At 53.3% G+C, this 27,010-nt stretch overlaps 1 long non-coding RNA gene across 1 annotated transcript in view; it reads left to right on the top strand.

Annotated features, from left to right (window-relative positions):
• The first annotated feature begins 18,281 nt into the window (after nt 1-18,281).
• LOC140406285 (uncharacterized) overlaps nt 18,282-27,010 on the top strand; it is a 31,709-nt gene continuing 22,980 nt past the window's right edge. The window contains exon 1 of the long non-coding RNA XR_011939120.1: nt 18,282-18,354. This is a non-coding gene — a long non-coding RNA (uncharacterized lncRNA). The remainder of the gene's footprint in view (nt 18,355-27,010) is intronic.

The following is a 27,010-nucleotide window of genomic DNA, read 5'->3' as shown; positions in this document are numbered from 1 at the left end:
GAGAGTGAGGGACACAGCGAGAGAGTGAGGGACGCAGCGAGAGAGAGTGAGTGGCACAGCGAGAGAGTGTGAGGGACACAGCGAGAGAGAGTGAGGGACACAGCGAGAGAGAGTGTGAGGGACGCAGCGAGAGAGAGTGAGGGACACAGAGAGAGTGAGGGACACAGCGAGAGAGAGTGAGGGACACAGCGAGAGAGTGAGGGACACAGCGAGAGAGTGAGGGACACAGCGAGAGAGAGTGAGGGACACAGCGAGAGAGAGTGAGGGACACAGCGAGAGATAGTGAGGGACACAGCGAGAGAGAGTGAGGGACACAGCGAGAGAGAGTGAGGGACGCAGCGAGAGAGAGTGAGGGACACAGCGAGAGAGAGTGAGGGACACAGCGAGAGAGTGAGGGACGCAGCGAGAGAGAGTGAGGGGCACAGCGAGAGATTGTGAGGGACACAGCGAGAGAGAGTGAGGGACACAGCGAGAGAGTGTGAGGGACACAGCAAGAGGGAGTGAGGGACACAGCGAGAGAGAGTGAGGGGCACAGCGAGAGAGTGAGGGACACAGCGAGAGAGAGTGAGGGACACAGCGAGAGAGAGTGAGGGACACAGCGAGAGAGAGTGAGAGACACAGCGAGAGAGAGTGAGGGACACAGAGAGAGCGAGAGTGAGGGACACAGCGAGAGAGAGTGAGGGACACAGGGAGAGAGAGTGAGGGACGCAGCCAGAGAGAGAGAGGGACACAGCGAGAGAGAGTGAGGGACACAGCGAGAGAGAGTGAGGGACACAGCGAGAGAGAGTGAGAGACACAGAGAGAGAGAGTGAGGGACACAGCGAGAGAGAGAGTGAGGGACACAGCGAGAGAGAGTGAGGGACACAGCGAGAGAGTGAGGGACACAGCGAGAGAGAGTGAGGGACACAGCGAGAGAGAGTGAGGGACACAGCGAGAGAGAGTGAGGGACACAGCGAGAGGGAGTGAGGGACACAGCGAGAGAGAGTGAGGGACACAGCGAGAGAGTGAGGGACACAGCGAGAGAGTGTGAGGGACACAGAGAGAGAGAGTGAGGGACACAGCGAGAGAGAGTGTGGGACACAGAGAGAGTGAGGGACACAGCGAGAGAGTGAGGGACGCAGCGAGAGAGAGTGAGGGACACAGCGAGAGAGAGTGAGGGACACAGCGAGAGAGAGTGAGGGACACAGCGAGAGAGAGTGAGGGACACAGCGAGAGAGAGTGAGGGACACAGCGAGAGAGAGTGAGGGACACAGAGAGAGAGAGTGAGGGACACAGCGAGAGAGAGAGTGAGGGACACAGCGAGAGAGAGTGAGGGACACAGCGAGAGAGTGAGGGACACAGCGAGAGAGAGTGAGGGACACAGCGAGAGAGAGTGAGAGACACAGCGAGAGAGAGTGAGGGACACAGCGAGAGAGAGTGAGGGACACAGCGAGAGAGAGTGAGGGGCACAGAGAGAGAGTGAGGGACACAGCGAGAGAATGAGGGACACAGCGAGAGAGAGTGAGGGACACAGCGAGAGAGAGTGAGGGACACAGCGAGAGAGAGTGAGGGACACAGCGAGAGGGAGTGAGGGACACAGCGAGAGAGAGTGAGGGACACAGCGAGAGAGAGTGAGGGACACAGCGAGAGGGAGTGAGGGACACAGCGAGAGAGAGTGAGGGACACAGCGAGAGAGTGAGGGACACAGCGAGAGAGTGTGAGGGACACAGAGAGAGAGAGTGAGGGACACAGCGAGAGAGAGAGTGAGGGACACAGCGAGAGAGTGAGGGACACAGCGAGAGAGTGTGAGGGACACAGAGAGAGAGAGTGAGGGACACAGCGAGAGAGAGTGTGGGACACAGAGAGAGTGAGGGACACAGCGAGAGAGTGAGGGACGCAGCGAGAGAGAGTGAGGGACACAGCGAGAGAGAGTGAGGGACACAGCGAGAGAGAGTGAGGGACACAGAGAGAGAGAGTGAGGGACACAGCGAGAGAGAGTGAGGGACACAGCGAGAGAGAGTGAGGGACACAGCGAGAGAGAGTGAGGGACACAGAGAGAGAGAGTGAGGGACACAGCGAGAGAGAGAGTGAGGGACACAGCGAGAGAGAGTGAGGGACACAGCGAGAGAGTGAGGGACACAGCGAGAGAGAGTGAGGGACACAGCGAGAGAGTGAGGGACACAGCGAGAGAGAGTGAGGGACACAGCGAGAGAGAGTGAGGGACACAGCGAGAGAGTGAGGGACACAGCGAGAGAGTGTGAGGGACACAGAGAGAGAGAGTGAGGGACACAGCGAGAGAGAGTGAGGGACACAGAGAGAGCGAGGGACACAGCGAGAGAGAGTGAGGGACACAGCGAGAGAGAGTGAGGGACACAGCGAGAGAGAGTGAGGGACACAGCGAGAGAGTGTGAGGGACACAGCGAGAGAGAGTGAGGGACACAGTGAGAGAGAGTGAGGGACGCAGCGAGAGAGAGTGAGGGACACAGCGAGAGAGAGTGAGGGACACAGTGAGAGAGAGTGAGGGACACAGCGAGAGAGAGTGAGGGACACAGCGAGAGAGAGTGAGGGACGCAGCGAGAGAGAGTGAGGGGCACAGCGAGAGAGAGTGAGGGACACAGCGAGAGAGAGTGAGGGACACAGCGAGAGAGAGTGAGGGACACAGCGAGAGAGAGTGAGGGACATAGCGAGAGAGAGTGAGGGACGCAGCAAGAGAGAGTGAGGGACACAGCGAGAGAGAGTGAGGGACACAGCGAGAGAGAGTGAGGGACACAGAGAGAGAGAGTGAGGGACACAGAGAGAGAGAGTGAGGGACGCAGCGAGAGAGTGAGGGACACAACGAGAGAGAGTGAGGGACACAGAGAGAGAGAGTGAGGGACACAGCAAGAGAGAGTGAGGGACACAGCGAGAGAGAGTGAGGGACACAGCGAGAGAGAGTGAGGGGCACAGCGAGAGAGAGTGAGGGACACAGCGAGAGAGAGTGAGGGACACAGCGAGAGCGAGAGTGAGGGACACAGCGAGAGAGAGTGAGGGACACAGCAAGAGAGAGTGAGGGACACAGCGAGAGAGAGTGAGGGGCACAGCGAGAGAGAGTGAGGGACACAGCGAGAGAGAGAGTGAGGGACACAGCGAGAGAGTGAGGGACACAGCGAGAGAGAGTGAGGGACACAGCGAGAGAGAGAGTGAGGGACACAGCGAGAGAGAGTGAGGGACACAGCGAGAGAGAGAGTGAGGGACACAGCGAGAGAGAGTGAGGGACGCAGCGAGAGAGAGTGAGGGACACAGAGAGAGAGAGTGAGGGACACAGAGAGAGTGAGGGACGCAGCGAGAGAGAGTGAGGGACACAGCAAGAGAGAGTGAGGGACAGAGAGAGAGAGTGAGGGACACAGCGAGAGAGAGTGAGGGACACAGCGAGAGAGAGTGAGGGACAGAGAGAGAGAGTGATGGACACAGCGAGAGAGAATGAAGGACGCAGCGAGAGAGGGACACAGAGAGCGAGGGACACAGAGAGTGAGGGACACACAGAGAGAGCGAGGGACACAGACAGAGCAAGGGACACAGAGAGAGCGAGGGACATAGAGAGCGAGGGACATAAGGAGCGAGGGACGCACAGAGAGAACGAGGGACACAGAGAGCGAGGGAAACAGAGAGAGCGAGGGACACAGAGAGCGAGGGACACAGAGAGAGCGAGGGACACAGAGAGCGAGGGACACAGAGAGAGCGAGGGACACAGAGAGCGAGGGACACACCGAGAGAGTGAGGGACAAAGAGAGAGTGAGGGACACAGAGAGAGGGACACAGACAGAGCGAGGGACACAGACAGAGCGAGGGACACAGAGAGCGAGGGACACACAGAGAGCGAGGGACACAGAGAGAGCGAGGGACACACAGAAAGGGTGGGACACAGAGAGAGTGAGGGACACAGAGAGCGCGAGTGACACAGAAAGAGCGAGGACACAGAGAGCGAGGGGCACAGAGAGCGAGGGACACACAGAGATAGCGAGGGACACAGAGAGTGAGGGACACACAGAGAGAGTGTGGGACACAGAGAGAGTGAGTGACACAAGAGAGAGTGTGGGACACAGAGAGTGAGGGACACACAGACAGAGCCAGGGACACAGAGAGAGCGAGGGACACAGAGAGCAAGGGACACACAGAGAGAGCGAGGGACACAGAGAGCGAGGGACACACAGAGAGAGTGTGGGACACAGAGAGAGTGAGAGACACAGAGAGAGTGAGGGACACACAGAGAGCGAGGAACACAGAGAGAGCGAATGACACAGAGAGCGAGGGACACAGAGAGCGAGGGACACAGAGAGCGAGGGACACAGAGAGAGTGAGGGACCCAGAGGGAGCGAGGGACCCAGAGAGAGCGAGGGACGCAGAGAGCGCGAGGGACACAGAGAGTGAGGGACACACAGAGAGTGAGGGGCACAGAGAGTGAGGGACACAGAGAGCGAGGGACACAGAGAGCGAGGGACACACAGAGAGAGCGAGAGACACAGAGAGTGAGGGACACAGAGAGAGTGAGGGACACAGAGAGCGAGGGACACAGAGAGTGAGGGACACAGAGAGTGAGGGCCACAGAGAGAGTGAGGGACAGAGAGTGAGTGAGGGACACAGAGAGAGTGAGGGTCACAGAGAGTGAGGGGCACAGAGAGAGTGAGGGACACAGAGAGTGAGGAACACAGAGAGTGAGGGACACAGAGAGAGTGAGGTACACCGAGAGAGAGCTACACAGCGAGAGCGAGGGACACAGAGAGAGGGAGGGACACAGAGAGAGCGAGGGACACAGAGAGCGAGGGACACAGAGAGAGCAAGGGACACAGAGAGAGTGAGCGACTTAGGGAGAGCGAGGGACACAGAGAGAATGAGGGACACAGAGAGAGCGAGGGCCACAGAGAGCGCGAGGGACACAGCGAGAACGAGGGACACACAGAAAGGGAGGGGCACAGACAGAGCGAGGGTCACAGACCGAGCTACACAGAGAGCGCGAGGGACACAGAGAGAGCGAGGGACACAGAGAGTGTGGGACACAGAGAGCGAGAGACACAGAGAGTGAGGGACACAGAGAGTGAGGGACACACAGAGCGAGGGACACAGAGAGTGTGGGACACAGAGAGCGAGGGACACAGAGAGCGAGTAGCACAGAGCATGAGGGATACAAAGAATGAGGGACACAGAGAGCAAGGGACACAAAGGGCAAGGGACACAGAGAGCAGAGAGAGAGCGAGGGACACAGAGAGCCAGGGACACAGAGGGAGCGAGGGACACACAGAAAGGGAGGGACACAGACAGAGCGAGGGTCACAGACCGTGCTACACAGAGAGCGCGAGGGACACAGAGAGAGCGAGGGACACAAAGAGCGAGGGACACAGAGAGCGAGGGACACAGAGAGCGAGGGACACAGAGAGTGTGGGACACAGAGAGTGAGGGACACAGAGAGTGAGGGACTCACAGAGCGAGGGACACAGAGAGTGTGGGACACAGAGAGCGAGGGACACAGAGAGCGAGTAGCACAGAGCTTGAAGGACACAAAGAGTGAGGGACACAGAAAGTGAGGGGCACAGAGAGCGAGGGACACAGAGAGAGCGAGGGACACACAGAGAGCGAGGGACACAGAGAGAGCGAGGGACACACAGAGAGCGATGGACACAGAGAGCGAGGGACACAGAGAGAGTGTGGGACACAGAGCGCGAGGGACAATGCGAGCGCGAGGGACACAGAGAGCGCGAGGGACACAGAGAGCGAGGGACACAGAGAGCGGTGGACACAGAAAGAGCGAGGGACACACAGAGAGAGCGAGGGAAACACAGAGAGCGAGGGACACAGAGAGCGAGGGACACAGAGAGAGTGAGGGATATAGAGAGTGAGGGACACAGAGAGAGCGAGGGACACAGAGATAGCGAGGGACACAGAGAGCGCGAGGGACACAGAGAGCGCGAGGGACACAGAGAGCAAGGGACACAGAGCGATCGAGGGACACAGAGAGAGCGAGGGGCAGAGAGAGAGCGAGGGACACAGAGAGCCAGGGACACAGAGAGAGCGAGGGACACACAGCGAGCGAGGGATCAGAGAGAGCGAGGGGCAGAGAGAGAGCGAGGGACAGAGAGAGCGAGGGACACTGAGAGAGCGAAGGACACAGAGAGCACGAGTGACACAGAGAGCGCGAGGGACACAGAGAGCGCGAGGGACACAGAGAGCGCGAGGGACACAGAGAGCGCGAGGGACACAGAGAGCGCGAGGGACACAGAGAGTGCGAGCGACACAGACACCGGGAGGGACACAGAGACCGCGAGGGACAGAGAGAGAGTGGGGGACACAGAGAGAGCGAGGGTCACAGAGAGCAAGGGACACAGAGAGCGAGGGACACTTAGAGAGTGAAGGATACAGAGAGTGAGGGACACACTGAGAGAGTGTGGGACAGAGAGAAGGTGACACAGAGAGCGCGAGGGACACAGAGAGCGCGAGGGACACAGAGAGCGAGGGACACAGAGAGTGTGGGACACAGAGAGAGTGAGGGACACAGAGAGAGCGAGGGACACAGAGAGCGAGGGACACACAGAGAGAGCGAGGGACACAGACAGAGCCAGGGACACAGAGAGCGAGGGACACAGAGAGCGAGGGTCACACAGAGAGAGTGAGGGACACAGAGAGTAAGGAACACAGAGAGCGAGGGAAACAGAGAGAGCGAGGGACACAGAGAGCGAGGGACACACAGAGAGAGTGAGGGACACAGAGAGTGTGGAACACAGAGAGCGAGGGACACAGAGAGAGCGAGGGACACAGAGAGTGAGGGACACACAGAGAGAGTGTGGGACACAGAGAGAGTGAGTGACAGAGAGAGAGAGAGTGTGGGACACAGAGAGTGAGGGACACACAGACAGAGCCAGGTACACAGAGAGAGCGAGGGACACAGAGAGCGAGGGACACAGAGAGCGAGGGACACACAGAGAGAGCGAGGGACACAGAGAGCGAGGGACACACAGAGAGAGTGTGGGACACAGAGAGAGTGAGGGACACAGAGAGAGTGAGGGACACACAGAGAGCGAGGAACACAGAGAGAGCGAATGACACAGAGAGCGAGGGACACAGAGAGCGAGGGACACAGAGAGTGAGGGACAGAGAGAGTGAGGGACACAGAGAGAGTGAGGGACCCATAGGGAGCGACGGACCCAGAGAGTGCGAGGGACGCAGAGAACGCGAGGGACACAGAGAGTGAGGGACACATAGAGAGTGAGGGGCACAGAGGGTGAGGGACACAGAGAGGGAGGGACACACAGAGAGAGCGAGAGACACAGAGAGTGTGGGACACAGAGAGTGAGGGACACACAGACAGAGCCAGGTACACAGAGAGAGCGAGGGACACAGAGAGCGAGGGACACAGAGAGCGAGGGACACACAGAGAGAGCGAGGGACACAGAGAGCGAGGGACACACAGAGAGAGTGTGGGACACAGAGAGATTGAGGGACACAGAGAGAGTGAGGGACACACAGAGAGCGAGGAACACAGAGAGAGCGAATGACACAGAGAGCGAGGGACACAGAGAGCGAGGGACACAGAGAGTGAGGGACAGAGAGTGTGAGGGACACAGAGAGAGTGAGGGACCCATAGGGAGCGACGGAGCCAGAGAGTGCGAGGGACGCAGAGAACGCGAGGGACACAGAGAGTGAGGGACACATAGAGAGTGAGGGGCACAGAGGGTGAGGGACACAGAGACGGAGGGACACACAGAGAGAGCGAGAGACACAGAGAGTGAGGGACACAGAGAACGAGGGACACAGTGAGCGAGGGACACAGAGAGAGTCAGGGACACAGAGAGTGAGGGCCAGAGAGAGAGTGAGGGACAGAGAGAGAGTGAGGGACACAGAGAGAGTGAGGGTCACAGAGTGTGAGGGGTACAGAGAGAGTGAGGTACACAGAGAGTGAGGAACACAGAGAGTGAGGGACACAGAGAGTGTGCGGGACACCGAGAGTGAGTGACACAGGGAGAGCGAGGGACACAGAGAGAGGGAGGGAGACAGAGAGAGCGAGGGACACAGAGAGCGAGGGACACAGAGAAAGCAAGGGACCCAGAGAGAGTGAGCAACTCAGGGAGAGCGAGGGACACAGAGAGAGTGAGGGACACAGAGAGAGCGAGGGACACAGAGAGCGCGAGGGACACAGCGAGAGCGAGGGACACACAGAAAGGGAGGGACACAGACAGAGCAAGGGTCACAGACCGAGCTACACACAGAGCGCGAGGGACACAGAGTGAGCGAGGGACACAAAAAGCGAGGGACACAGAGCACGAGGGACACAGAGAGCGAGGGACACAGAGAGTGTGGGACTCAGAGAGCGAGGGACACAGAGAGTGAGGGACACAGAGAGTGAGGGACACATAGAGCGAGGGACACAGAGAGTGTGGGACACAGAGTGCGAGGGACACAGAGAGCGAGTAGCACAGAGCATGAGGGACACAAAGAGTGAGGGACACAGAGAGCGAGGGACACACGGAGAGAGCGAGGGACACAGAGAGTGTGGGACACAGAGAGAGTGAGGGACACAGAGAGCGAGGGACACACGGAGAGAGCGAGGGACACAGAGAGTGTGGGACACAGAGAGAGTGAGGGACACAGAGAGCGAGGGACACAGAGAGCGAGGGACACAGAGAGAGTCACCGACACAGAGAGTGAGGGCCAGAGAGAGAGTGAGGGACAGAGAGAGAGTGAGGGACACAGAGAGAGTGAGGGTCACAGAGAGTGAGGGGCACAGAGATAGTGAGGGACACAGAGAGTGAGGAACACAGAGAGGGAGGGTCACAGAGAGAGCGTGGGACACAGAGAGCGAGGGACACAGAGAGTGACGGACAGAGATAGTGAGGGACACAGAGAGGGACACAGAGAGAGTGAGGGACACAGAGAGAGTGAGGGACACAGAGAGCGAGGGACACAGAGAGAGTGAGGGACACAGAGAGTGAGGGACAGATAGAGTGAGCGACACAGAGAGTGAGGGACACAGAGAGTGAGGGACACAGCGAGAGTGAGGGACACAGAGAGCGAGGGACACAGAGAGCGAGGGACACAGAGAGAGTGAGGGACACAGAGAGTGAGGGACATAGAGAGTGATGAACACAGAGAGAGTGAGGGACACAGAGAGTGAGGGAAACAGAGAGAGTGAGGGACACAGTGAGTGAGGGACACAGAGAGTGAGGAACACAGAGAGTGAGGGACACAGAGAGTGAGGGACACAGAGGGAGTGAGGGACACAGTGAGTGAGGGACACAGAGAGTGAGGGACACAGAGAGTGAGGGACAGATAGAGTGAGGGAAACAGAGAGAGTGAGGGACACAGTGAGTGAGGGACACAGAGAGTGAGGGACACAGAGAGTGAGGGACAGATAGAGTGACCGACACAGAGAGTGAGGGACACAGAGAGTGAGGGACACAGCGAGAGTGAGGGACACAGAGAGCGAGGGACACAGAGAGTGAAGGACACAGAGAGTGAGGGACACAGAGAGAGTGAGGGACACAGAGAGCGAGGGACACAGAGAGTGAGGGACACAGAGAGTGAGGGACACAGAGAGTGAGGGACACAGAGAGTGAGGGACACAGAGGGACACAGGGAGAGTGAGGGACAGAGAGAGAGTGAGGGACACATAGAGAGTGAGGGACACAGAGAGCGAGGGACACAGAGAGAATGAGGGACACAGAGAGTGAGGGACACAGAGAGTGACGGACAGAGATAGTGAGGGACACAGAGAGGGACACCGAGAGAGTGAGGAACACAGAGAGCGAGGGACACACGGAGAGAGCGAGGGACACAGAGAGTGTGGGACACAGAGAGAGTGAGGGACACAGAGAGCGAGGGACACACGGAGAGAGCGAGGGACACAGAGAGTGTGGGACACAGAGAGAGTGAGGGACACAGAGAGCGAGGGACACAGAGAGCGAGGGACACAGAGAGAGTCACCGACACAGAGAGTGAGGGCCAGAGAGAGAGTGAGGGACAGAGAGAGAGTGAGGGACACAGAGAGAGTGAGGGTCACAGAGAGTGAGGGGCACAGAGATAGTGAGTGACACAGAGAGTGAGGAACACAGAGAGGGAGGGTCACAGAGAGAGCGTGGGACACAGAGAGCGAGGGACACAGAGAGTGACGGACAGAGATAGTGAGGGACACAGAGAGGGACACAGAGAGAGTGAGGGACACAGAGAGAGTGAGGGACACAGAGAGCGAGGGACACAGAGAGAGTGAGGGACACAGAGAGTGAGGGACAGATAGAGTGAGCGACACAGAGAGTGAGGGACACAGAGAGTGAGGGACACAGCGAGAGTGAGGGACACAGAGAGCGAGGGACACAGAGAGCGAGGGACACAGAGAGAGTGAGGGACACAGAGAGTGAGGGACATAGAGAGTGATGAACACAGAGAGAGTGAGGGACACAGAGAGTGAGGGAAACAGAGAGAGTGAGGGACACAGTGAGTGAGGGACACAGAGAGTGAGGAACACAGAGAGTGAGGGACACAGAGAGTGAGGGACACAGAGGGAGTGAGGGACACAGTGAGTGAGGGACACAGAGAGTGAGGGACACAGAGAGTGAGGGACAGATAGAGTGAGGGAAACAGAGAGAGTGAGGGACACAGTGAGTGAGGGACACAGCGAGAGTGAGGGACACAGAGAGTGAGGGACACAGAGAGTGAGGGACAGATAGAGTGACCGACACAGAGAGTGAGGGACACAGAGAGTGAGGGACACAGCGAGAGTGAGGGACACAGAGAGCGAGGGACACAGAGAGTGAAGGACACAGAGAGTGAGGGACACAGAGAGAGTGAGGGACACAGAGAGCGAGGGACACAGAGAGTGAGGGACACAGAGAGTGAGGGACACAGAGAGTGAGGGACAGAGAGAGTGAGGGACACAGAGGGACACAGGGAGAGTGAGGGACAGAGAGAGAGTGAGGGACACATAGAGAGTGAGGGACACAGAGAGCGAGGGACACAGAGAGAATGAGGGACACAGAGAGTGAGGGACACAGAGAGTGACGGACAGAGATAGTGAGGGACACAGAGAGGGACACCGAGAGAGTGAGGAACACAGAGAGCGAGGGACACAGAGAGAGTGAGGGACACAAAGTGTGAGGGACAGAGAGAGTGAGGGACACAGAGAGAGTGAGGGACACTGTGAGTGAGGGACAGAGAGAGAGTGAGGGACACAGAGAGGGACACAGAGAGTGAGGGACACAGTGTGTGAGGGACACAGAGAACGAGGGACACAGAGAGATTGAGGGACACAGAGAGTGAGGGACACAGAGAGCGAGGGACAGAGCGAGAGTGAGGGACACAGAGGGAGTGTGGGGCAGATAGAGCGAGGGACACAGTGTGTGAGGGACACAGAGAGTGAGGAACACAGAGAGTGAGGGACACAGAGAGTGAGGAACACAGAGAGTGAGGGACACAGAGAGTGAGGGACAGAGAGAGAGTGAGGAAGACAGAGAGAGTGAGGGACACAGAGAGCGAGGGTCACAGAGAGAGTGAGGGACACAGTGTGTGAGGGACACAGAGAGTGAGGAACACAGAGAGTGAGGGACACAGAGAGTGAGGAACACAGAGAGTGAGGGACACAGAGAGTGAGGGACAGAGAGAGAGTGAGGAAGACAGAGAGAGTGAGGGACACAGAGAGCGAGGGTCACAGAGAGAGTGAGGGACACAGAGAGTGCGGGACACAGAGAGAGTGAGGGACACAGAGAGAGCGAGGGACACATAGATCGAGGGACACAGAGAGAGCGAGGGACACACAGAGAGTGAGGGACACAGAGAGTGATGAACACAGAGGGAGTGAGGGACACAGTGAGTGAGGGACACAGAGAGTGAGGAACACAGAAATTGAGGGACACAGAGAGTGAGGGACAGATAGAGTGAGGGACACAGAGGGAATGAGGGACACAGTGAGTGAGGGACACAGAGAGTGAGGGACACAGAGAGTGAGGGACAGATAGAGTGAGGGAAACAGAGAGAGTGAGGGACACAGTGAGTGAGGGACACAGAGAGTGAGGGACAGATAGAGTGAGGGACACAGAGGGAGTGAGGGACACAGTGAGTGAGCTACACAGAGAGTGAGGGACACAGAGAGTGAGGGACAGATAGAGTGAGGGACACAGAGAGTGAGCGACACAGAGAGTGAGGGACACAGAGAGTGAGGGACAGATAGAGTGAGGGACACAGAGAGTGAGCGACACAGAGAGCGAGGGACACAGAGAGAGTGAGGGACACAGAGAGTGAGGGACAGAGAGAGAGTGAGGGACACAGAGAGAGTGAGGGACACAGAGAGCGAGGGACACAGAGAGTGAAGGACACAGAGAGTGAGGGACACAGAGAGTGAGGGACACAGAGAGTGAGGGACAGAGAGAGTGAGGGACACAGAGGGACACAGGGAGAGTGAGGGACAGAGAGAGAGTGAGGGACACATAGAGAGTGAGGGACACAGAGAGCGAGGGACACAGAGAGAATGAGGGACACAGAGAGTGAGGGACACAGAGAGTGACGGACAGAGATAGTGAGGGACACAGAGAGGGACACCGAGAGAGTGAGGGACACAGAGAGAGTGAGGGACACAGAGAGCGAGGGACACAGAGAGAGTGAGGGACACAAAGAGTGAGGGACAGAGAGAGTGAGGGACACAGAGAGAGTGAGGGACTCAGAGAGAGTGAGGGACATAGTGAGTGAGGGACAGAGAGAGAGTGAGGGACACAGAGAGGGACACAGTGATTGAGGGACACAGTGATTGAGGGACACAGAGAGATTGAGGGACACGGAGAGTGAGGGACACAGAGAGCGAGGGACACAGAGAGAGCGAGGGACACAGAGAGAGCGAGGGACCCAGTGAGAGCGAGGGACACAGAGAGAGCGAGGGACACAGTGAGTGAGGGACAGAGAGAGAGTGAGGGACACAGAGAGCGAGGGACACAGAGAGCGAGGGACACAGAGAGAGTCACCGACACAGAGAGTGAGGGCCAGAGAGAGAGTGAGGGACAGAGAGAGAGTGAGGGACACAGAGAGAGTGAGGGTCACAGAGAGTGAGGGGCACAGAGATAGTGAGGGACACAGAGAGTGAGGAACACAGAGAGGGAGGGTCACAGAGAGAGCGTGGGACACAGAGAGCGAGGGACACAGAGAGTGACGGACAGAGATAGTGAGGGACACAGAGAGGGACACAGAGAGAGTGAGGGACACAGAGAGAGTGAGGGACACAGAGAGCGAGGGACACAGAGAGAGTGAGGGACACAGAGAGTGAGGGACAGATAGAGTGAGCGACACAGAGAGTGAGGGACACAGAGAGTGAGGGACACAGCGAGAGTGAGGGACACAGAGAGCGAGGGACACAGAGAGCGAGGGACACAGAGAGAGTGAGGGACACAGAGAGTGAGGGACATAGAGAGTGATGAACACAGAGAGAGTGAGGGACACAGAGAGTGAGGGAAACAGAGAGAGTGAGGGACACAGTGAGTGAGGGACACAGAGAGTGAGGAACACAGAGAGTGAGGGACACAGAGAGTGAGGGACACAGAGGGAGTGAGGGACACAGTGAGTGAGGGACACAGAGAGTGAGGGACACAGAGAGTGAGGGACAGATAGAGTGAGGGAAACAGAGAGAGTGAGGGACACAGTGAGTGAGGGACACAGAGAGTGAGGGACACAGAGAGTGAGGGACAGATAGAGTGACCGACACAGAGAGTGAGGGACACAGAGAGTGAGGGACACAGCGAGAGTGAGGGACACAGAGAGCGAGGGACACAGAGAGTGAAGGACACAGAGAGTGAGGGACACAGAGAGAGTGAGGGACACAGAGAGCGAGGGACACAGAGAGTGAGGGACACAGAGAGTGAGGGACACAGAGAGTGAGGGACAGAGAGAGTGAGGGACACAGAGGGACACAGGGAGAGTGAGGGACAGAGAGAGAGTGAGGGACACATAGAGAGTGAGGGACACAGAGAGCGAGGGACACAGAGAGAATGAGGGACACAGAGAGTGAGGGACACAGAGAGTGACGGACAGAGATAGTGAGGGACACAGAGAGGGACACCGAGAGAGTGAGGAACACAGAGAGCGAGGGACACAGAGAGAGTGAGGGACACAAAGTGTGAGGGACAGAGAGAGTGAGGGACACAGAGAGAGTGAGGGACACTGTGAGTGAGGGACAGAGAGAGAGTGAGGGACACAGAGAGGGACACAGAGAGTGAGGGACACAGTGTGTGAGGGACACAGAGAACGAGGGACACAGAGAGATTGAGGGACACAGAGAGTGAGGGACACAGAGAGCGAGGGACAGAGCGAGAGTGAGGGACACAGAGGGAGTGTGGGGCAGATAGAGCGAGGGACACAGTGTGTGAGGGACACAGAGAGTGAGGAACACAGAGAGTGAGGGACACAGAGAGTGAGGGACAGAGAGAGAGTGAGGAAGACAGAGAGAGTGAGGGACACAGAGAGCGAGGGTCACAGAGAGAGTGAGGGACACAGAGAGTGCGGGACACAGAGAGAGTGAGGGACACAGAGAGAGCGAGGGACACATAGATCGAGGGACACAGAGAGAGCGAGGGACACACAGAGAGTGAGGGACACAGAGAGTGATGAACACAGAGGGAGTGAGGGACACAGTGAGTGAGGGACACAGAGAGTGAGGAACACAGAAAGTGAGGGACACAGAGAGTGAGGGACAGATAGAGTGAGGGACACAGAGGGAATGAGGGACACAGTGAGTGAGGGACACAGAGAGTGAGGGACACAGAGAGTGAGGGACAGATAGAGTGAGGGAAACAGAGAGAGTGAGGGACACAGTGAGTGAGGGACACAGAGAGTGAGGGACAGATAGAGTGAGGGACACAGAGGGAGTGAGGGACACAGTGAGTGAGCTACACAGAGAGTGAGGGACACAGAGAGTGAGGGACAGATAGAGTGAGGGACACAGAGAGTGAGCGACACAGAGAGTGAGGGACACAGAGAGTGAGGGACAGATAGAGTGAGGGACACAGAGAGTGAGCGACACAGAGAGCGAGGGACACAGAGAGAGTGAGGGACACAGAGAGTGAGGGACAGAGAGAGAGTGAGGGACACAGAGAGAGTGAGGGACACAGAGAGCGAGGGACACAGAGAGTGAAGGACACAGAGAGTGAGGGACACAGAGAGTGAGGGACACAGAGAGTGAGGGACAGAGAGAGTGAGGGACACAGAGGGACACAGGGAGAGTGAGGGACAGAGAGAGAGTGAGGGACACATAGAGAGTGAGGGACACAGAGAGCGAGGGACACAGAGAGAATGAGGGACACAGAGAGTGAGGGACACAGAGAGTGACGGACAGAGATAGTGAGGGACACAGAGAGGGACACCGAGAGAGTGAGGGACACAGAGAGAGTGAGGGACACAGAGAGCGAGGGACACAGAGAGAGTGAGGGACACAAAGAGTGAGGGACAGAGAGAGTGAGGGACACAGAGAGAGTGAGGGACTCAGAGAGAGTGAGGGACATAGTGAGTGAGGGACAGAGAGAGAGTGAGGGACACAGAGAGGGACACAGTGATTGAGGGACACAGTGATTGAGGGACACAGAGAGATTGAGGGACACGGAGAGTGAGGGACACAGAGAGCGAGGGACACAGAGAGAGCGAGGGACACAGAGAGAGCGAGGGACCCAGTGAGAGCGAGGGACACAGAGAGAGCGAGGGACACAGTGAGTGAGGGACAGAGAGAGATTGAGGGACACAGAGAGATTGAGGGACACGGAGAGTGAGGGACACAGAGAGCGAGGGACACAGAGAGAGCGAGGGACACAGAGAGAGCGAGGGACACAGAGAGAGTGAGGGACACAGAGAGAGCGAGGGACACAGTGAGTGAGGGACAGAGAGAGAGTGAGGGACACAGAGAGGGACACAGTGATTGAGGGACACAGTGATTGAGGGACACAGAGAGAGCGAGGGACACAGAGAGAGCGAGGGGCACAGAGAGTGAGGGCCACAGAGAGAGTGACCCGGAGGAAACCACGCAGACACAGGGAGAACATGACGGGAATTGAACCCGGGACCCTATAGCTGTGAAGCCACAGTGCTACACACTGTGCTACCGTGCCGCGTAATGAGTCACACACACAACCTCCCACCCCACCCCAGACACACAAACACGTGGACAGACAAACACAAACTCACACACAGACACAAACTCAGACAGGCTGCGTCAATACATCTTTCAAATGGAGCGAGATCCATTCTCCACCTTTAACTTGGAGAGGTGTATCTGGCCTGTGTGTGACCCAAGTCACACACTGACTCTGAACATCCTCACAGCAGCTTGGGGACAGACTTTTCTAAAGCACTTTTCATAACCTTTGGGTATCACAAACTGCTTCACAGGCAATGGAGCCCTTTTGAAATCTAGTCAGGAGTAATTTAGGAAATGGACCAGCTAATTTCAGAGAGAGACACAGAAACAGGATGAGATTGTGCTGTACATGTTTCACAGCTGTCACTGAGACACACACGAGATGTACAATATCAATTATTATTCTGAAGCATGTGATTAAATCAGCCCTGAGACTGAATTCCAGTGTTTCAGAGTAAAGCTTCATCTACACTGCCCATCAAACACTCACAACACAAATACTGTCTGGGCTTAAATACAGAGTCAAGATCCCTCTGTCCTGTCCAAGGAATTTTTCATTGCAGATAGTTATTTTTATTTTTTGGAAAAGCAGAACTTAAATTGCACCGAATCCCAGGGTGGACTCTTGTTCATTACAATCATGAGTTCAGCCCTTCACATTCAAACATGAAGTTTAAGCTCTGATTTCAAGTTGCTTTGTCACTTGTCTGAAGTATTTGAATAATAGGCCTTGGTTAATCAATCCTTTCTCACAGCACATGGAAGTTGTGAATCTTCAAGGCTCTCAGTCTAATGTAGTTAAGAAAAAACTGCTTCCTTTGATCCTCAATCCATTTCCCAACCCTAAAAAGATCTCACACCTTTCCACAATGCAGGAATATCTCCATCAAAACTTCTAATCAGTTCCCCATACACTTGTTAAACTTGCCTGTGTGAAGTAAATTCCACTGACAGATTCCGAAAGCTGCACAGAGCAATGACTGGTTATTTTAAACTTTGAAACGGAACTATTTTAACTTGTGCATCAGTCCCATTAAACAGAAATGTTGTCCCTGTGGGCTGACAGTCTCTCAGCAAGATTGAAACATTGAGGGACCCCACGTCCTGCATTTGACAACATTTGTGGCACTTCCACAATCTACGAGACATTGCTGTCTGTATTGTGTGAATCCAGCTGTGAAACATCAATGAACAGAAAGCAATTGCGGTTATCATACTGACCGTTTTAATTTAATCTAAATTGTTTCATTACAAATTCTAATCTCAGGAATTGACATCAGAGGATTTCAGTGAAAAACCCCATTGATCCTCACTGTCTAATAAAATGATGTTGTTGCCGATGACCCTGTACTGATTCAGGAATAAACTTTTCATCTCACAGTGAGAAAAAATCAAATTGAATCCCAATTTATAGAGCAGCTGACTGAAGAAATCTTTCTATGAGTAACATAGAATAAGATTGTCCCCATCAAAGACTCCCAAGACAGGTCCGTCCGGGGAAATTCTTGCTGGTTTTTACTCATTGTATAGAAAGCCTTCCTCGGGAGTCAGACGAATAGACAACCCAAACTAGTCACAAATTCTGGGACAATTAAATATTAACATAAAGACTGAAGTAAGGACAGGACATTGCTAGATCTGTTGCTGGGCCCTGAATTAACAGTACAATAGACAGGACAAATGCCTCTGGCCTCTCCTGTGAAGGCACATCAAAACATTCATGACAGAAAGTCAGGGGGTAGGTCTGTACGCACATCTCTGAGGAGATCTCAACCAATACTGTTTCTAATCATTTCCCAATAGTATTTGAACTCAGCGCTGGCTGAGGCCTGTTCTGCAGGCTTCACCCAGGGTGAGTTGTGTCTGGTTATTACCCTGACCGAGGTTTAATTTTAATATCTGAGGGATAGTGAGTGAGGGAGGGAGACAGAGATATAAATGAGTGAGGGACCGAGAGACAGAGAGAAACATAAGGGAAGGGGGGAACTGTCTCTCATCTTCTTTTAGCCTCTGGTTGAAAGCTGTACCATTTTTGTGTTTGAACATTGCTGAGAATTTATGCAAATGAAAAGTGGATCCTGGGATCTCGCTATCAAATAGTGTCAAATTTTTCCTGTCTTTCAGTTAACTTTCTCCCTCTTTTCCCCAGGAATTTGAATTTTGAAGACTGCAATGTGAGCAGGAATCTTTGGACAAGGGCTATTCTCCAGAGGACAAGTGGATGGACTGAGGCCTACTCCACAGGCCGCACTCACGTGAGTTGTCTCTTTATTGCCGCCCCGGCCTTACACTTAGACACAAACCCATTAACCCTTTGGTGGGTGACAAAGAGTAAATTAAAAATCTGCAATATGAAGCTGTCTAAATTTTGTTTATGAACCCAAAATAACAGGGTTCTTTTAAATCTGGGTGTCCCGAAAGAGAGGGAGGGGTTAGATTTCATTGTCTGAGCCCCGATCACTCTCCGTATAACCTGTTAGCTATTTTAAACGACACTCAACACTGCTGACTGCACCTTCTGGGATCTTTCTGTGTACCAATGGATTTTGTTTTAAAAAGGTTTTTCTCAGTTTTGAGAGGCAGTTTAACTCTTTCAGAGGATTGAAGGGAATTCTTTAGACTGGGTCCAATCCACACACACAGGATGAGGGGGGAGGAAGGGGTTTAGATCCAGGGGGGAATGGAGCTCGTAGCAGGAGTGAAGAGGGTAGGGGGGGAGAGGAAAGACAGCATCCCGCCTGGTTAGGTTCACATTGCTGCTGCTGTGGGATCTTGCTGTTCACGCACAGGCCTGTGGCCTTTGCCCGCAAAGTAATTGAGATCTCAACTCTTAAATTAAAATAGCACACGGACTGCAAAGTAGGTTCGAAGGTCTCACATTTGAAAGTCTTGGGAATGAGGGAGTTGATGAATCCTTTCCACAGACTGAGTGGATATTCAGCCAGGATCACATTGCTGCTTGTGGGATCTTACTGTGCAATCAATACTGCTGTCAGTTTGTACAGTGCAACAATGGTGTAGAAACAGAGAGAAAGAGAGAGATAGAGAAATCCACAATGTGAAACTCTACTCAACAATGAAAGTGTTATCATTTTTGGGATCTCCCTGTGCACAAGTTGCCTGCAGAATTCACAAAATTAACGATAGTGGGGTCACTTTTAAAATGAATCCATTGACTGTAAAGTAATCTCGATGGCGCGGAATTAAAGTCCCTTAACTTGAAGCGGGTATAATTCTGGAATGAAGCCTGTATTTTAGGCCAAGACATAAATATGAGGGTGAAATGAAATCCGCAGGGGGCCATTTGAATTCAGTTTGCTGTGGTTGTGATTGTTAGATTCCTGAGTGTGACCCTCTCTCTCTCTTTCTCTCTCTCTCTCCTTCCCAAAGACTGGGATGAGAATGAGAGAGAGATAGAAGTACAGAAAGAGTGTGGGGCTGGGGGGAGATGGAGATTAGAGAGAGGGAGAAAGACAGAGAGGGAGGTAGTGAAAAAGAGAGGCTTTCTCTCCCTTTCTGCCTTCTTTCCATTCTTGCCTCTCTCTCTCTCTGTCTCTCCAGCATTCTGCCGCTATCTGTCCATCTCTCTCCAGCTTTTTAGTGTCTCTTTAAACCTTTAATCAATGAAACCTTCCCACAAACTGCAATGGGGAGTCTCATCACATCTTTCTTGGGAAATAAATAGAAATAAATGCTGGGAGGGTGATTGTAAAAAGTCTCCGGACGGACCAGGCAGCTGGTTTCCCAGTTTAAAGAGGGAAGTGTAACGTTCTGGGGACAGTGGATGTGTCTCCAGTCTCACAATACCCGTGTTATTCAGGGGTGGGGGTATTTTGGGGGCGGGGGGGGGGAAGAGATGGAGGAAAGAATATAGCAGGCAAGGGAAGGAATATTTCTCTCCCCCATCCCCCCCGCTCACCTGCCTGCCCCACCCTGTAAGGATCACATTGCTGGTTGTGGGATCCTGCTGTGCGTCAGTGGCCTGCAGCCTTTCCTGAAATGTCAACTTTGAGACCACGCACAATTTAAAATTAAACTGGCTCACTGAATGTGCAGCAGTCGGGAATGGGTCTGAAATGAATAGGCCTTGATTTGGGAAAAGAATAGAAATAAATGCTGGGAGGGCGATTTTAAAAAGTCCCCTCACGGACCGGGCAGTGGGTTTCCCAGTTTAAAGAGGGGAGTTTAACTTTCTGAGGGCGGATGTGTCTCCAGACTCGGAATACCCGTGCTGTTCAGGAGTTGGGGTGGTGGCGAGGGGAGATGGAAGAAAGAATATAGCAGTCAAGGGAAGGAACATGTCCTCCACCCCCTGCTCACCTGCCTGTCCCACCGTGACAGGATCACATTGCTGTGTGTGGGATCCTGCTGTGCACCAATGGCCTGCAGCCTTTCCTGAACTGCCAACTTAGTGACCACGCACAATTTAAAATTAAACTGGCTCACTGAGTCTGAAGCAGTCGGGAGGGGGTGAGGGAGTGAGTCTGAAATGAATAGACCGCAGCCTGGGTACAGGTTTGTCCTCAATGGTGGTGTTTGTGTTTTCGACAGAGCGGTGGGGTTGGAAGGATTTCTGAGGGGGGGGTAATGGAGTTAAATATCCCTGTCTCTGTCCCTCCAGCTTTCTGTCTCTCCCTTTCCAGTCATTTATTTGTATATTGAATCTTCTAATAAATGGGTTTGAGAATCCCAAGGTGATTTGTGGTTATGTTAATTGGGGGGGGTTTGGTTGGTTAAGAGGGGAGGGGAGGTCAGTGGGGGTCCCCTTTCCCTCTCGCTCCCTCGTGCTCTGTCCGGGAAGTTTCGGGACTGAGTTGCTGATGCTGAGGAATGTTCTGTTTAACTGGGGGCGGAGGCGAGGGGGGTGGATGGGGGTGGGGGGGTGCGTGGGGGCGGGGGGGGATTTGCACTTTGTCCCTGCGGCTTAATGCAGCCTCTCTGACTAGGCCTCAATTTTGCACCCTGCGAAGAATCTAGGGTTTAGTGGATGTGGGGAAGCATTTTGAATGGAGTTTCTTGAGGACTTGACTGAGTAGTTCTCTCTCTCTCTCTCTGTCTCTGCCTGTCTGTATTCCACCGTGTGAAAATGCGAGAGAGAGAGAGTGAGAGAGAGGGAGAGAGAGGCGTGGACACACATTTCCCACTCACTTCAACCCCGATCCTCACTTAAAAATCGCTTTGTATCTGGCCATACCCAGGTTTGTGTGGGATCCTGCTGTGTACACATGCTCTGCCCTCCCCCCCTCCACCTTATAGTCCTCACACCGCCACAATGTCCAGAAATAGATTGAGGGAAAGGAGGAGGGTGGGGCTAGAGGGAGAGAAAAACCTTTAATTGACTGACTGAGAGGAGGTGAAGAGGATGGATCTCTGGAATTACAAATATTAAACATGTCCAGTGTGGTGGGACATGTAGTACAAATGGGAAGACAGGAACCTTTCAGAGGACATTCCCTCTGGGCAGCATGTTGGCACAGTGGTTAGCACAGTTGCTTCACAGCTCCAGGGTCCCAGGTTCGATCCCCGGCTGGGTCACTGTCTGTGCGGAGTCTGCACGTTCTCCCCGTGTCTGCGTGGGTTTCCTCCGGGTGCTCCGGTTTCCTCCCACAGTCCAAAGATGTGCGGGTGAGGTGGATTGGCTGTTCTAAATTGCCCTTAGTGTCCAAAAAGATTAAGTGGAGTTACTGGGTTATGGGGATAAAGTGGGATAGGCTGGAGGTGTGGGGCTTGGGTAGGGTGCTCTTTCCAAGGGCCGGGGCAGACTCGATGGGCCGAATGGCCTCCTGCTGCACTGTAAATTCTATGATTTCAATCCGGCCCTCACAAAGGGGCTGGAATGAAAAAGGCTGCGATTGGGGGGGACGGGGGGCAGTTTAATCTCCCAATCGCACAGTGCCCGTGTTTTACTGTAGTTAATGTCACGGTTCCTTGTGAAAGTCCAATCAAACAGTTGTGGGCACACCCAGATTTGGGAAGAAACAGAAACCAATGCTGGGAGGTATGGAATGCTCGGAGGGCGGTTTGAAAAAGTCTCTCAAGGTCTGGGGCAGCTGGTTTCATTGCTCTCTGTGGGATCCTGCTGTGCGTCAGTGACCTGGGGCCTTTCCTGAACTGCAACTGGTAACCACCCAATTAAACAAAGCAACTCAGCTTCACTGAGTCTGAAGCAGTCGGGAGGGGGTGAGGGAGTGGGTCTGACATGAATAGGCCGCAGCCTGGGTAAAGATTTGTCCTCAATCCCAGTGGTGTTTGTGTTTTAGACAGGGCGGTGGCATTGGAAGGATTTCTGAGGGGGTTTTGTGGTGAAATATCCCTGTCTCTGTCCCTCCAGCTTTCTATCTCTCCCTCTTTCCAATCTCTCTCTCTTTCCCATCTCTCTCTCTTTCCAATCTCTCTCTCTTTCCAATCTCTCCCTCTTTCCAGCCATTTCTTTCTATATTTATCTTGCAATAAATGTAAAAGAAAACCCCAATGTGATTTGTCGAGAGGTAAGAACATAGAACATAGAACATAGAACGATACAGCGCAGTACAGGCCCTTCGGCCCACGATGTTGCACCGAAACGAAAGCCAGCTAACCTACACTATGCCATTATCATCCATATGCTTATCCAATAAACTTTTAAATGCCCTCAATGTTGGCGAGTTCACTACTGTAGCAGGTAGGGCATTCCACGGCCTCACTACTCTTTGCGTAAAGAACCTACCTCTGACCTCTGTCCTATATCTATCACCCCTCAGTTTAAAGTTATGTCCCCTCGTGCCAGCCATTTCCATCTGCGGGAGAAGGCTCTCACTGTCCACCCTATCTAACCCTCTGATCATTTTATATGCCTCTATTAAGTCTCCTCTTAACCTTCTTCTCTCCAACGAAAACAACCTCAAGTCCATCAGCCTTTCCTCATAAGATTTTCCCTCCATACCAGGCAACATCCTGGTAAATCTCCTCTGCACCCGCTCCAAAGCCTCCACGTCCTTCCTATAATGCGGTGACCAGAACTGTACGCAATACTCCAAATGCGGCCGTACCAGAGTTCTGTACAGCTGCAACATGACCTCCTGACTCCGGAACTCAATCCCTCTACCAATAAAGGCCAACACTCCATAGGCCTTCTTCACAACCCTATCAACCTGGGTGGCAACTTTCAGGGATCTATGTACATGGACACCTAGATCCCTCTGCTCATCCACACTTTCAAGAACTTTACCATTAGCCAAATATTCCGTATTCCTGTTATTCCTTCCAAAGTGAATCACCTCACACTTCTCTACATTAAACTCCATTTGCCACCTCTCAGCCCAGCTCTGCAGCTTATCTATGTCCCTCTGTAACCTGCTACATCCTTCCACACTGTCGACAACACCACCGACTTTAGTGTTATCTGTAAATTCACTCACCCACCCTTCTGCGCCTTCCTCTAGGTCATTGATAAAAATGACAAACAGCAACGGCCCCAGAACAGATCCTTGTTGTACTCCACTTGTAACTGAACTCCATTCTGAACATTTCCCATCAACCACCACCCTCTGTCTTCTTTCAGCTAGCCAATTTCTGATCCACATCTCTAAATCACCCTCAATCCCCAGCCTCCGTATTTTATGCAATAGCCTACCGTGGGGAACCTTATCAAACGCTTTACTGAAATCCATATACACCACATCAACTGCTCTACCCTCATCTACCTGATCAGTCACCTTCTCAAAGAACTCAATAAGATTTGTGAGGCATGACCTACCCTTCACAAAGCCATGCTGACTATCCCTGATTATATTATTCCTATCTAGATGATTATAAATCTTGTCTCTTATAATCCCCTCCAAGACTTTACCCACTACATACGTGAGGCTCACCGGTCTATAGTTGCCGGGGTTGTCTCTGCTCCCCTTTTTGAACAAAGGGACCACATTTGCTATCCTCCAGTCCTCTGGCACTATTCCTGTAGCCAATGATGACATAAAAATCAAAGCCAAAGGTCCAGCAATCTCTTCCCTGGCTTCCCAGAGAATCCTAGGATAAATCCCATCAGGCCCCGGGGACTTATCTATTTTCAGCCTGTCCAGAATTGCCAACACCTCTTCCCTACGTACCTCAATGCCATCTATTCTAACAGCCTGGGTCTCAGCATTCTCCTCCACAACATTATCTTTTTCCTGAGTGAATACTGATGAAAAATATTCATTTAGTATCTCTCCTATCTCTTCAGACTCCACACACAACTTCCCATCCCTGTCCTTGACTGGTCCTACTCTTACCCTAGTCATTTGTTTATTCCTGACATACCTATAGAAAACTTTTGGCTTTTCCTTGATCCTACCTGCCAAATACTTCTCATGTCCCCTCCTTGCTCATCTTAGCTCTCTCTTTAGATCCTTCCTCGCTACCTTGTAACTATCCATCGCCCCAACCGAAACTTCACACCTCATCTTCACATAGGCCTCCTTCTTCCTCTTAACAAGAGATTCCACTTCCTTGGTAAACCACGGTTCCCTCGCTCGATGCCTTCCTCCCTGCCTGACCGGTATGTATTTATCAAGAACACGCAGTAGCTGTTCCTTGAACAAGCTCCACTTATCCAGTGTGCCCAACACTTGCAGCCTACTTCTCCAACCTATCCCCCCCAAGTCATGTCTAATGGCATCATAATTGCCCTTCCCCCAGCTATAACTCTTGCCCTGCGGTGTATACTTATCCCTTTCCATCATTAACGTAAACGTCACCGAATTATGGTCACTGTCCCCAAAGTGCTCTCCTACCTCCAAATCCAACACCTGGCCAGGTTCATTACCCAAAACCAAATCCAACGTGGCCTCGCCTCTTGTTGGCCTGTCAACATATTGTGTCAGGAAACCCTCCTGCACACACTGTACAAAAAACAACCCATCTAATGTACTCGAACTATATCTTTTCCAGTCAATATTTGGAAAGTTAAAGTCTCCCATAATAACTGTAAGGTTTTCGGGCAATTCGGCCCTTTTTGGAGAAACTCAGAGACTGTGAACCGACTTTCCAGCCAAGGGAACAGAACCAGTTTTCCCAGCAGGCTTGGCCCGCTGAGCTGAGTAAGGGCATAAATACATAAACATTTACAAACACCCCCCTAGGAGCTACAAGGAAGAAGGAGCCAGACAAACAAGATAACATCAAGACACAGACAAAGGGGCACGGGAATACACAGGAGGCTTGCATGCAAGCAGGACAATGGGATGGTCATAGCCCCATGCAAATGTAAATGACCTGGCCTCCACCAGAGTAGAATCCAATTAGCACCCCATCAACATAGCGAGGTGAGAACAGCAGCCATCTCCGGAGCAGCTGGAAGACACTGAAATTCTCCACAGAAGAGCCTAACCTCAGTAAAACTAGAAATCAGACTGTCTGAGTCCAGCATATTGCGCTGGAAAAGCCCCTAGAAAATCAGCGGTAGGAAAAAACCAAGTTGGAGGCGGACCTGGGGGAGGTACTCCAATCTTGACAGGAGCTACCGGCAGAAACTCACTGGGAGAAGGGGGGCGGAGCCAGCGCCAAATTCAAATCGCGCAGGTCTGAAAAAAACCAAGTTGGAGGCGGACCTGGGGGAGGTACTCCAAGCTTGACAGAAGCTGCCGGCAGAAAAACCAAGTTGGAGGCGGGCCTGGGGGAGGTACTCCAAGCTTGACAGAAGCTGCCGGCAGAAACTCACTGAAAGAAGGGGGCGGAGCCAGCGCCAAATTCAAATCGCGCAGGTCTGCCTAGCTGGAAGAAGCGGACCTGCAAGGAATACCCGGAAACATACAGCTCTGACCGGCTCAAAGGGGGCGGGACCAGCGGGAACTTTAAAAACCTACCTTTTCAATGCAAAAGGGGCTGGCCGATCACAGAACAAAGCCAGGTATAACTATATAAAAGGGGCTGTGTTTTCGAGTAGGGGCTCTTTCGTTCTTGGCTCGACCTCTGCACCCCTGACTTGACCTCTGCAGCCTGTGACCGTAAGTACCCCGCAGCAGCTTGCGAAACTCCCTTGACTTTAATAGTGGTTGAGGCTTTGGGGAAGGGAACTTGTTTTGTGCCTTGTGATATTGCTAAAAACTGTGTAATCATAAGAATTTTCGTTGTGTCCGCTATATTACTTTTGTATAGCCTTAGTTTGTATTAGAGCATAAGATTGTATTGTGTTTCTTCTGTTGATGATTTTGACCTGGGTTTTACAATAAACCTTGATTTGATGACAATTGGAGTCGTTTAAATTCTTCAATCTTTCACCAGCGATCTCTGACCAAGTCATTGTTAAAATACTCCTCACCTTAATTCCGGGTTCAGGAATCGAGGGTCATCTTGAGCGATTCACTCAGGACAGACTGCTGGTTAGGGAATAAACAGCAGTGTCCTATTCTCTCTCTTGGGAAGGCTACTCTAGTGGAGTAGGAACCGGGTGAGTGTTGCACCACCGGCAAGAGAGAGAATCACCTGGGTATTGGTAGGGGTCTGGAGATCTGTGTGATATAAGTCTCAGGCTGTCGGCAGGCTTGAATCAGTGCTCTCTTCAGTGGAAGTGTCCCAGTGCGACATCCCCTGGCCTCTGAAGTTTCAGTGCCAGCTGGAGAGAGACACACACAGATATTCAAACCCCAGATATCGGCCCAGTAGTGGAGTAGCGGAGATGGCACCCTCTACAAAAGAGGGCAGTGACGTGATGACTTTGCATTTGTCCCTGTGTCTGTCTCTCTCTCTCCGTCGCTCTGTGTCTGCGTCATTTTCTCGTTCTGTCAACACCTCTGTGACTGACTAACTCTGTCTCTCTCTTTGCCTCTCTCTCCCTCTGTCTCTGTGCCAGTTTCTCATTCTGTCTCTCTCTCTGACTGCCTGACTCTGTCTGTCTCCTCTCTCTGCCTCTATCTTCTGTCTCTCTCTCTCCCCCCATGTCGTTCTGTCTCT

Source organism: Scyliorhinus torazame, unplaced genomic scaffold (genome assembly GCF_047496885.1).
Source record: "Scyliorhinus torazame isolate Kashiwa2021f unplaced genomic scaffold, sScyTor2.1 scaffold_424, whole genome shotgun sequence".
NCBI lineage: Eukaryota > Metazoa > Chordata > Chondrichthyes > Carcharhiniformes > Scyliorhinidae > Scyliorhinus > Scyliorhinus torazame.
The sequence above is the reverse complement of the archived record's forward strand: the minus strand, read 5'-3'. Positions and strand labels throughout refer to the sequence as shown.